Source organism: Anastrepha ludens, chromosome 5 (assembly GCF_028408465.1).
Source record: "Anastrepha ludens isolate Willacy chromosome 5, idAnaLude1.1, whole genome shotgun sequence".
Taxonomy (NCBI): Eukaryota; Metazoa; Arthropoda; class Insecta; order Diptera; family Tephritidae; genus Anastrepha; species Anastrepha ludens.
In genome coordinates this window covers 50933334-50945692 of record NC_071501.1, presented here as the reverse complement: position 1 = coordinate 50945692, position 12359 = coordinate 50933334, and the positions used below count along the sequence as shown (strand labels likewise).

The window sequence follows — 12359 nt, the reverse complement described above, 5'->3', positions numbered from 1 at the left end:
AGCATAGTTTGTCAAAGCTGAGATATTTTTGTACGAATTTGGGAAAAATCCTTGAGATTATTGCGAGAGGGCTACTAAGTTTGCGATTTGGAGACAAAAACAAATTTTGAAAAAATTATAACCTTTCAATGCTACTCGTAGAGGTAGTGAAAGAAATTGGTGGAGAAACCATTTTTATTTTTACATTATTTAGGGGCTTCGTAAGTGAGAGTTTTTCGCGGCTGCCATAGCCGAATGTATTGCCGCGTGACTACTACAAATGATTTCAAGTATTTTCCAATAGCGGTTGCCCCTCGCCAAACAATGGCAAACCTCCTAATGTATTTCTGCCATGAAAAATCTCCTTATAAAAGAAACCATCTGCCATTCGGAGTCGGCTTAAAACTGTAGGTCCCTCATTTGACAACCAACATCAAGACGCACACCACAAATAAGAGGAAGAGCTCGGCCAAACACCCAATAAGGAGTGTAAGCGGTAATTACATTTATATACATATATATATATATATATATATATATAAGAATAAACAAAAGATTTGACAGATGTCACCAAAACAAAATGGCTACCACAGGGCGCCAAAATCGACTCGCGCCAATTGAAAACCCCTTTATATATGCATATAGTTATAATTACTGGCTTCTATTTGCCAACCACTTAGCTGCTAGCGAATAAAGCAATAAAAATATTCATTGGACATATTTAGTAGACAAGGGTCAAAGAGTAGGGAAGAAACTCGAAGCAAAGCTTAATAAAGTAACAAAACCAAACAAGCACAAAATATAAAAATGTACAGCGAATGATTAAGTTTATAAGTAATGATGTTTCTATTTGCTATTGGACGCCACGGCACGTCACAGTAAGAAAAAATTCATGCAATATTTCCAAATTTTTAAATATTCTAGAAAGCGCTTGTCTAGGCAAGCTAAAATGTGAACAAACTCGCTCAAAAGCGCTTCTCGCTCGCTTTACTTCGTTGGGCGAATAGATAAATGGCAAATAAAAAGGCGTTAATTTTTTATATGGCAGAGCCCCAAAATGTTAAAATCATTTACGGTACCCATTCTTAGTGTGGAATGGACATACCAGACACCTTGATGCTGTTCGAGGCCTATCTAAACTTGTGCCGTATTTTATGTTCGGCACCCGGTTACAATGCAACTCAAAATCGATTCAAATGGATTCTACATTTCCACGTTTGGGTATGAAGCCGCAACCACCACTATAATCCCCGAGGTGCCGTACACACGAATAGAATGGAGTAAACTCTGACGGCTGCTGTTCCTCGTGGCAGCAGACTTAAGTCTCCGGTCAAACTTAGTAGCCGAAACTACTAGCAGTCGAGCTTCCATGCAGCGCTGAGCTGATGACTAGCGTAGAAATACCCCGTACCACATAAAAGCTCCACAACCATAAGTAAACTTTCCATAGGAACTGTAAAATTCATTATAAAGGGTGGTTAAGTTTCAAAGGCCGGTATTGAATTTGAATAAAATACAATTTTTTAAAGAAATTATTGTCATTTCTCCTTATTATGATAATATTGGTATAGCTCAATTACGTATGGAACAAAATATTGCCCAAATAGCCGCCGCGGCTTCGGCGGCACACCTCCATCCGATGAACCAAATTTTCGATGACGCTGAGACATAGTTGAGGTTCTATGCCGTTAATGGGCCGAATTATCTCATCCTTTAGCTCTTGAATTGTTGCAGGCTTATCGACGTACACTTTTTCTTTCAAATAACCCCAAAGAAAGAAGTCCAACGGTGTCGTTGACGTTTAGGTGTGGTTCACATTCAACATCGGCCCTCGAAATTTAACCACCCTTTACTTTAAGACCTACGCCAAGATTTACGTGAGCTGGACCAATTGGAGAGTACCTCTAAAAACCTCATATAATAATTACGTAGGTAAAGTTTTCAAAAATGAAATTATTTTAAAAACTGGTATTATTCATAAAAAAATTCGATATGTGGCGGTATTTTCAAATCGGTCTGTCTCACATAAATCGTAAAAATTTTGCGAAATATTTTGATAGAAGTGTTAAAAAATAAAAGATTTTATAATTCCTAGTAAAAATCGCGGCACCCTGTTTTTGGTGCGACACCCTAATATATATTATAGGTGCTAAAGCCTACTAAAAACAATAAAAAGACTCGACTAAAGATAAGGACGTTCCCACGAGAGTCGGTTCGAAGTTACCAGAACGACCCGGGCTTATATCCGGCCAAGGACTGTCACTCCAACAGCATTCCGCTTACATGAATGGAGATTGTTTAAGCTATTACATCAACAACAACGAAAACCAATAATAGCCGCTTGACTGAAAATCATATAAGATCTTATATAATTCTAAAGCGATACCAATGAAATTCTAATGAACCCACCCACTAAATTTATGAAGCGTTATGCAACCCAAAGGACGCGCCCTACCTGGCACAAAGAACCCTATGAAAGAACGCAGCCGCCCCTCAACCGAAATTTATTAAAAGCCTGTTTGGCAGTACTAAGCTTGGTCAACCAAGGTGGTCAACGCATTATTCATACATATTTTTCTGCAAATTTGTTCAAAGTCCTATATTCCACACAAAACCTATAGAAAAAATCTTGCTTCCTTACAAAGACAATTGGGACGCCCAAATACTTTCTGATATTCCAAGCATATATTTGACGAACATAACCTTCTCTTTCTCGTTCTATGTAGTATTGCATTATAATTGAAGAAACCGAGCAAAAATGCTGTTTGACTTAACATTGAAGTAACACTATACTCCTTCTGACATACATAGCCTGCAAGTGTGACTTCCGTTTCGTTGGAGAAAGCATCAATTCTACCCACATTAGATGCCGCACTTCAACCGAAAATTATTAGAAGGGGATGTACTAACAACACACAAGCTAAAAATATTCCATCTAAACCAATCCATTAGTGCCGTCGAAACAGCACACACGGACTCATAGGCCATTGCGATGCCGCGTGGGGAACTTATGCTCATAACATTTAATGCTAGAAAAGAGATCACTAGTAGCGGTCGCCTCTCAGCCTTTAATGAGAAAGCTCAGAGTGCGTTTTTACCAAGTAAAAATTTCTCTTAAAAAAGTATGCGCCGTTCGAAGGCTTCGCTTGTATATATTTGTGCGTCTCAATTCTAAGCAATGCTGTAGCATAGAATAGAACTTTCCGGTATCACGCATACTTATAATTAAAAAATAATAATTAAATTTTAATCAATATTAATATTTTTTTTTTTTAATCAATATTGAAAAGATATTTCCTATTGCGTAGAATTACTCATACATCTTTATAGTATATACTCGTATGTATGTGTGTGACTATTAGTACTAAAATATGTACTTAGCTTTATCAGTTAGCACCTAATTTATGTGAAGAAATACATTTTCCAAACTTCTGAACTTTTTCACAATTTTAATCACCTAAAATACTAAATAAATACATGACACATTTTTTATTTTAAATATTGTTTGGTAACGGCTTATAGGCGGCGGATTCACGCAGACACCGCGTTGCGCGCACACGTCCATCACGTGACTTAAGCATGCCTAAACAGTTTGTAAGTAACATAAATTGTGTTGCTTTTTGAGGTTTTATGTTTCTTTAATTCTGTAGTATGACGAAAAAAAAAGCTTAAGTTGAGTTAAGGTAGAAATGAGATTAACGATTAAGGCACAGTAGAACTTTTTTCTTTGACGCGTCATTACAGAAATCGATACATCTAGCAAAAAATATTCTATACTTCTGGCTATTCACATGTGCAAAGTGGCGTGAAATTAAGCACCCTATCGGCAGTTGTTATAATTTTTGCAAATAGCTCCATACGTCACTCAAATTTGGCACTTCCGAGCTAGGCAGCTGCAGTATAAAAACATACAAGCAATGGAGCGTAAAAGTCAAAGTAAAGTTGTTCATCTTTTTGCTTATTTAGTAAAAAAGTTATTCAAAAACAAAATTTGATGATTAATTTTGAGCCACCTTGTATATGCAATTGAAAAAATATTTTTGTTCAACGACAGTTTTTTATCTTATATTGTTTTGGAAAAATTTATTTATACAATTCATAACAATTCCAGAATTTCGATTTATGTTATTATCCCGATGAAAAAATTCCCATAATATAATTTTTTTTTCGTTTGAAGTAATCTAGCTGTATCTCCAAGGCACATTCATTAAAGGTGGTGGCACTAGGCCAACAACAATATGGTGTACGTTTGATTGTGAAAGAAAAGTATAGGCAAAGTAAAAAACAAAGAATGAATTCGCCTTATTTCACTTTGGGCTGACAGCCAAATGGACACGACGAAAAAAAAAAATAAATCCCCTGATTTACTGATACCACCTTTAATAGGTTCGCCTTGTATATCTCATACTATTTTCTTATTATTATTTTTACTTTTTTTTTTATTATTATTACTATTATGAATTGCTACTTATTTCAATTCGAAAGTGTTTACATTTCCCCTTAAATTTCTACAAGGGGACACGCGAGCCTGTGAAGATGACATATTTGTAGACAAAGACATATGTATTACTACAATGAAATACTTATATAACAAAACGTGACTTAATGAGAACATTAAGAAAATGATAATTAGAGATGAATAGAAATTATTGCAAATCTTATCTCAACCTTTTTATGATAAAAAATAGTTCTTCTGGCAAGAAGTAATAATAAAAACCAGGCAAATCTGAATATATCTGAAATCTATCTTTTTCAACTTAAGATATTCTTCCATACGACCACTGAATTGTAGTGCAGCATGCAACAGGTGTATAATAGCAGCATGTTTGCCCTGATTTATTTGGCAGCAAGGCTTCTAATCACCATTTAGCTCGAAAAAAACGTGTCAATCATAAAAAACAAAACAAAAAGTGCGTGTAGCGTAGTACACATAACAGGAGTGAACCTTTCAAGGCAGACAAAGAAAGAGGGAGAGACCCGAGTGAGAATGAGAGAGAGAGAGAGAGAGAGAGAAAGAATATATATCTAAATAAATTCACAACATTTGCAGAGAATACAAATAGACAAAATTTACAAAAAACGGAGAAGGGTCGACCGGTGTAGGTAAACGCCGTACACAAACCATGGCAACAACGCGCACTACTCCGAGCGTTTATCACCCGCACAAACGCAGCGATTTCAGGACCGCAGCAAGGCAAAACCAATAAATCCGACGCTGTAATGGATAGCACTTTATAGCATGCACCAGCACTAGCCAGGAAACGGAAATAAGCGACAAAAGTAGGCACCAAAAAAAAAATGCGAAAAAAATTGGTACCAAAAAACGCCCCAAACTGTTGGCAGCAAGGAAATATAACACCAAAAGGTAGCCACCAAAAATATATTTCCTACAAGTTTGAACCAACAAACAAGCGCCAAAAAGTAGACAGTGTTATTTCTCACTAGGAATTAGCGACCACAAGGAAAAACTCAGGAAAAATAGCCTAAAGTGTATCTAAGATAAAGGGTGGCGCAAAATTAATCGGGTGGCGCAAAATTAACCATTCAACGTTTTACTAAAAAAAAAAATATTTTGAATGACGAAAATCTTTATTTTGACCCTTACGTCCTCCATTGGTTGTCTGTTTGTATGCTGCAGCTGTCTAGCTCACAAGTGTCAAATATTATTGCCGTAGGACGATATTTGCAAATATTATACCTCTTTCCATAATTGATTAATTTTGCGCCACCTGTTATATATAAGGTATAACTCTCTCTCTCTCTTTCTTCTCTACATTATATCTTTTTTCTCTCTCGCGGAACGAAAATGCCCAAAAAGTTGCGTGGCCTTGAAATTTTACTCATTTCCATTCTCGCTCGTCCATCGACGCTTAAGAAATTTCACTTCAAAAAGGCGTTGCGTTTGCTTATCGTGTATACTTGTATTTAATGAAATAAGCATTATAAAGCAATAAAAATTAAGTATGCACTTAGCAGAACTAAATCCTCTCGGCCGCTGCGACAATGATGTTACGCGTGGCTATCACTCAGTTAGTTGTCGCTTCGACGCTCACTGTTGAAGTTACAAAGTTACTGTATTCCTGTCATAAGAAGGTTTATCACAAAAAACTTATAACATAGGATATAAAGACCAATTGTATATATAATTGGCGCGTACACCCTTTTTGGGTGTTTGGCCGAGCTCCTCCTCCTATTTGTGGTCTGCGTCTTGATGTTGTTCCACAAACGGAGGAACCTACAGTTTCAAGCCGACTCCGAACGGCAGATATTTTTATGATAATTTTATCTTTATCTTTCCTATCTCTATTATTTCCACTGAAATCTATCTCGGATTGGACTTGTCCAAACCCCCACAAATTTAATCTAGGAATATCAATTCAGCAGCCCCAAAAACTTGCTAAGAAATTCGCATTAAAAACACACTTTATGCGCTTGCAAGATCGAATTTACAAATACAAATACATACATACAACCATATATGCAATCCCTTACATATACATAAGTACTTCGTTTGACGTTTGAAGCCACACGAGATTGGAATCGACTTAGAACGAAAGCTCATACGAAGATCGTTCTCCTTTCGGGGTGTACGTCGGCAAACAAAATGGCCGCACCAGCTGCGCTTGAACGAAAAGTCGCAGGTCGATATTTCAAAGAAAAAAACAAAAAAACATTGAGAACTGTAAACAGCCGAAAAGGAGAAATCAGAACTGGAAACTAGCCGAGCATACAGTTCTCGTCTAAAGCAAACGAGCGTAGAACTCGATTTAATAAATTTTCGGCTACGGCGGCCACCGTATTTTATGTTTAAATAGTAATTGAGGTTATAGAAGAGGGCACCAAAAAAGGAACTCTGTAAAGAGAGCACAAGTTAAAACGAATTGGCAACCTCCGTTCTAATCAGGAACACATAAATAAAAAAATAGTGTGCAAGTATTTGTTTGAATGTGTTATACATTAGCGGGTATGGAATTAATTTATATGATTTTTTTTATGAATTTGTATGGTCTTGAAATAAATGTCAATTATGATAATAATTGAAAATGAGTGGGTGAAGTCTAATATTTTTTAATGACAAAATTACTTGTGTAAAAAATATAGTTTGTGATTAAGTTTTAGATTTTGGAAGTGAAAGTGGCGTAAATCGATTGTTCAGCTTTTGATGTGGCAGCAGACAGCGTCGTGCTTAATTGTTTATATACATAATTAAATATATATTATATATATCCTTTAAGGATTTGCAATTGCGATTTACTTCGTAAAGAATTTTTTTTATTATTATTATTATTTTTTTTTTATAATTATTTCAGCTTTATCTAAAAATATTTTTTAATAACAAACACAATTTTGTTTATATGTGTTAAATGTATGTAAATATAAGAGTAAAAATTTACATTTAAACTCAAATATAAATATAAAATTGTTAAAAACTCTTATATGTTCTACCCAACTTAATAGAGGGTCACAATGATTACCGATAGTAAAGAGAAACAATACAGAAATCGTGCATTTTGTTGCCTAAATAAATCACTATTATTATTTTTGCATAATTATTAGCAATTACTATATTATATTGTACCATAATTAACAAACAACCCAGCAATTTGTTTTCACTCACCTTTTAAATTTTTAAATAATTTTAAATCGTTTTGTGTCACTAAGTCATCTTTGCTTTGTTAAGATTAAAACAAAATCGATATGCGGATCTAAGTCACAACGTACATAGATTTAAATATTTTCACCTTATGATCTAAATTATATTTTATTTCACAAATTTTGTTTTCATTCTCATCATAAAATTACGATTTTAATTTCTTATTTGTTGTCCGATTTTTGTTGTTAATTGAAATTCTGATATTTTTTAAATATTTGCCATTGCACTTATACGCTTCATAAGCTTTGACACATGTTTCCTTTGGATTTTTTTATCGCTTAATTCTAGTGGAACAATTACTGTTTGTTTTTTTCTTGTACTGGATTGTTGTTATTTTTTTTTAGTATAATTGTCTAATTTGTTGAAGTTATAATTTAATTGGCACACAATATTTAAGGCACACTTTCGACGTTAAATAATTGGAGCTGAGCTGTTGTGAAATTTCTTTCGATTAATTATTTAAAACCGAATTTCGTTTTTCAATTTCCGAAAGATTAACAACACGTCCACACGCTGGGATCTCCTGTGAGTGAATAATTTTCGAGATGACTTCCCCGGCACACATTGGACACAAGCAGACTGTATGGGTTGGGCGTGTGTAGGCTCAAAAGCAGCAACACAGCAGCGTTACTAAATATATGAAGCATCTGTATGTGAATATTCACATACATATATGTATGTACGTGTGTGTGCTCGTTTGTGCATATCAATCAGCAAGTGTTCGAACGCCTATTCGGGGGCTTTCTAACATTGCTTTAACACGACGAACAGCGAACACTAACACAAACATCGCTGCAGGCGAGAGATTGGTGAGCAGCAACAATAACAAAAATTAAGCTATATTAAAAAAGCTGGCGGGGCATCGTGTAGGTTAGGCGCATTGCGGGCATGAAAAGCGAAAAAAGTTTGGGGTGATAAGAGAAAACTTCAAACGTATTTATTTACGAGTACTTACTATATGAGTGATTGTACGTACATATAGGTATGTGTCTTAGTAATTTATTTGACAGTTAATTGGTAGCGTACACGAACTATGATCGTTGTCGTCACAAATCGTATATGTTTGATATTTTAATCAGCTCATTGGTTTCATTAATTACCGATAGCACCCCAAGCGACTGTTTAGGTGAGTAAGTATGTATTTACAAAAATAGATAACCAATTTCGTGGATATTAAGTGTAGAATCATGAATGAATGAAGTAAAAACAACAACGATACGTTGGCAATCACTCGGAGCAGCCAACTGATGTCTATAAGTAATATTGCTCAATTCGCTCCAACGATACCCTGCCACACACGAACTCTTTTATGGCTTGCTGCACGCTTTGCGAAACTAAACTCGCCTATACGCTCGCATATATTCGGCTAATATTATATTTATGTATGTAGAAACATCTTGCGAAGTATATTCGACACATGCTCGTGCCGTTGTGCGTAAAATTCGCACAGAACTTCGCTTACCGATCAGCTGATAAGGCAAGCGCCCGTCCAGTTGAACGATAACTCTCCGCTACACACATCCACCCACTAACTGTTGACACAAATTACTTGCAATACAAATCAACGCCGGCATTTAGGGAGCGTTAATCGACCAGTCAACTCTTTCCAGTGTGTGCCACAGAAGTGATCTTTGCACCCATTGCTATGGCGTAGTAGTAGCAATTACTCAGCAGCGATCATACTAATTACCTTCAATACTTCATTATCATTAATCATAAACAGCGACGACGGGCGCCGTTAAAAGCGCAGTAAAATTAGTGTCATAAAACATCGTTTTTGTTTTTTGTTTTTTTGTTTTAATGAGGCAATCGATTGTGGAATATGGCATTTGTGATTTATGAACAACTGAATTTATTTAGACATAAAACATACAATAATAAAATATAATATATGTATATGCAAGCATATATTATATTTATTCCATAGTTCAACCGTAGTGTCATTTGGCCCTCAGAATTTTTTTTAATTTACATTGGACTATTTGCTTTTATTCCTTTTATTTCAATATTTTTTTTTTGACGTTAAACTATGTTCCTGTTAGCTGGAAGAAAACCAAGGCGGTCTTCCTTCCTACGGCAGGAAGGAGAGGTCACGTGTTGGCCAAGAACTTCAGGCCTATAAGTCTTCACTGCTTTATTCTGAGTGTGTTGGAGAGCGATCGACTATCACGTTCGCGAGCACTCTGAAGCAAAATTATCTCCATCTCGGCATACTTATCTGAGCGGGAAATCTACCGAAACAGCCTTACATGAAGTAGAAGGGACTGTAGAGAAATCTCTGGTAAGGAACATTTCATTTTGGCGAGCGTTATAGACATAGAGGACGCTTTCAATAATGTTCGGGCTGAGTCAATTGCCACTGCGCTACATAGGTTAGAGGTAGACCTATGTATCTGTATCTGAATCTCGTCCCTATTAGGATGTACAAGAATTAATCCAGAGGCTGGAATAGCCAAAACCATTAGATTCGTGCATAGGGGTACACCGCAGGGTGGTGTACTCGCCTCTCTTGTGGCTAGTAGTTATTGTATTTACCCCACAGGAGTAAAGTTGGTAGCATATGCCGATATTGGATGAAGCATTGGCTGTTCTCAGTCGGTCTTAGGGTCAATTCTGATACCACGGCGTTGATGCTGCTATTCGCAAGAAAATAAAAACCTCCACCTTTTAGACCTCTTAGATTATACAACCAGTTTCTTAAGCTCTTGTCGGAAATCAAGTAACTTGGTGTAATACTTGACCTCAAGCCCCATAAGCTCCATTGGACGCAGCAAATCGAAAATCGAGTTAAGAAGGCCGGTATAGCTTTCTACTCCTGGAAACCTAAGTACGGCAAAAATAGGTTCCCAAGACACGTGTAGTCCTCTGCATGTACCACTTATTGGTTCTGCCAATTTTGACATATGGTTGCCTATTTTGGTGGGTAGTGCGTGTAGAACATGTCCCACTACCGCCCTTAACGTCATTCTGCACTTACTTCCCTTTGATCTTCAAGTTTAATCCATTGGTGCTAAGAGCACTATTAAGCCGAAAGAGGTTGAACATAGTAGCATTTTGAAGCAGATTTTTTCTTCCTTTTCTGTATTTCGTACAGATCTCTCCATCCGCAAACTGGGTTTTGAGGGTTGTGCTAATGCTGTACTTCCTAGCAGACTGGATTGGAAGGAGGGGAGAGTCTGCACAAACATAGGTACCCCTGTTTCCACTGACATGTCCAAGATGATGTTTGGAGTTGGAGTGGGGGTTTTCTCTAAACCAGCCAATATTTCTGTCTACTTTAAACTTTTAACAGCGGTCTTCGTGATGCTGCAGGTATGCAAAATGCTTAAGGATCGCTGTTGGGGGACTATCTTTGCCGATAGTCATGCTGCGAGCAAGGCCTTATCGTCGCCAGGGGATCAAACGTCTTGAACGTGCAGGAAACATTTCTCTTATCTGGGCTCCATGGAATAAAAACATAGAGGGAAACGAAATAGTCGACGGGCTTGCCGGGCAGAACCGGTTTCAGTTGCCACCATCCCTTGACCGTTGTTGCAGAGAAACTACACAATGGAGTTCTAACCTATCGTGTGTTATCTCAAATTCACTTTGGTCTCAGTACGATAGAAGCAGGACGCTTAAAATGCTGGGGATCTTCCGCCATTCAATTTATAAACTCATAGTGGTGCTCATCGGCCACTGGGCGATCGGAACCATTGCAGAAGCTATCCTGCAGAGAAAGAAATTGCTAAACAGTTTCTTTACAAATGTCCGGGTTTGGCGGTTAGGTGCTTGAAGTTTCTTAGTGTGCCTTTTGGGGATAACCTGAGGCAGTTCTCCAGCATAGATCCCTTTTCTCTCTTCCACTATATCAACAGCACTGGAGAGCTGTAGTTAGTTTTTCTTTGTTTAAGTTTCGTAATTTTTCGCAAGTAGTCCAGGACCAAATATTGCGACTAAAAATAGCGTCTCGAAATTGACACCCATTCATTGCGGCAACGCACATCTCTCGCCCTGGCAACTGTCGCATCAGTCAACACCACGCAAATTACGACTTTTATGTACGCAGAGAAAGCTGTGCCTGGACGTCCAATTGACTGATGTTAATAATATAGTGTTACTTCGCGCTCTTATATTAATCTTAAGCCATCTCTACGTTCTTCGTCATTTGCTTCTAACCAAAGGGATATTCTAATCCATTAAATTTATCAAAAGTCTGTCGGGATTGGATTGATCTGATTCATTATATGCCAACATTTTATCTCTTTTTGCAAATATACAGGGTAATGCAATGAGACTGCAGATTTGCTTCTATGAAAAAATGTCCCATAAAAAAACTTCTCATAGAAACCATCTGATCTACGGAGGTGGCATGGGCCGCTTCGTTTGTAGAATAACATCAAGACTCACACAGATGCATATCTTCGACAGCAACTATTTGTGATATGTTAGTCCTATCTAACAAAACAGTAGGTACGACGAGGAATGTCATGATGCCGCAACGCGAGCCATGCTACAGAGAGCTAAGAAAGAAAGAGAGACGTACTATTCGACAGAAGAAATGAGAGGCCGAAATACGTGAGTGCGAGGAGCTTGAGATGCTGGGCAATAGGAACAACGCCCGAAAATTCTAACAGAAAGTTCGGCGGCTTACAGGTGACTGACATACAGAGAAAGCTTAAATTATGAAGCGAACTTTTCTCGAACCTATAAAATAGTGACAGCTGCGTATGTCACAGAGAATGTG

The 12359-nt window shown here is 37.1% G+C and overlaps 1 protein-coding gene across 1 annotated transcript in view; it reads right to left on the bottom strand.

The window, feature by feature from the left end:
* The window catches only part of LOC128864359 (inhibin beta B chain), a 35395-nt gene extending 27250 nt beyond the window's left edge, over positions 1-8145 (bottom strand). The window contains exon 1 of the mRNA XM_054103982.1: positions 7598-8145. The gene's annotated coding sequence lies outside the window, so the exon portion shown is untranslated. The remainder of the gene's footprint in view (positions 1-7597) is intronic.
* Between the last annotated feature and the right edge of the window lie 4214 nt (positions 8146-12359).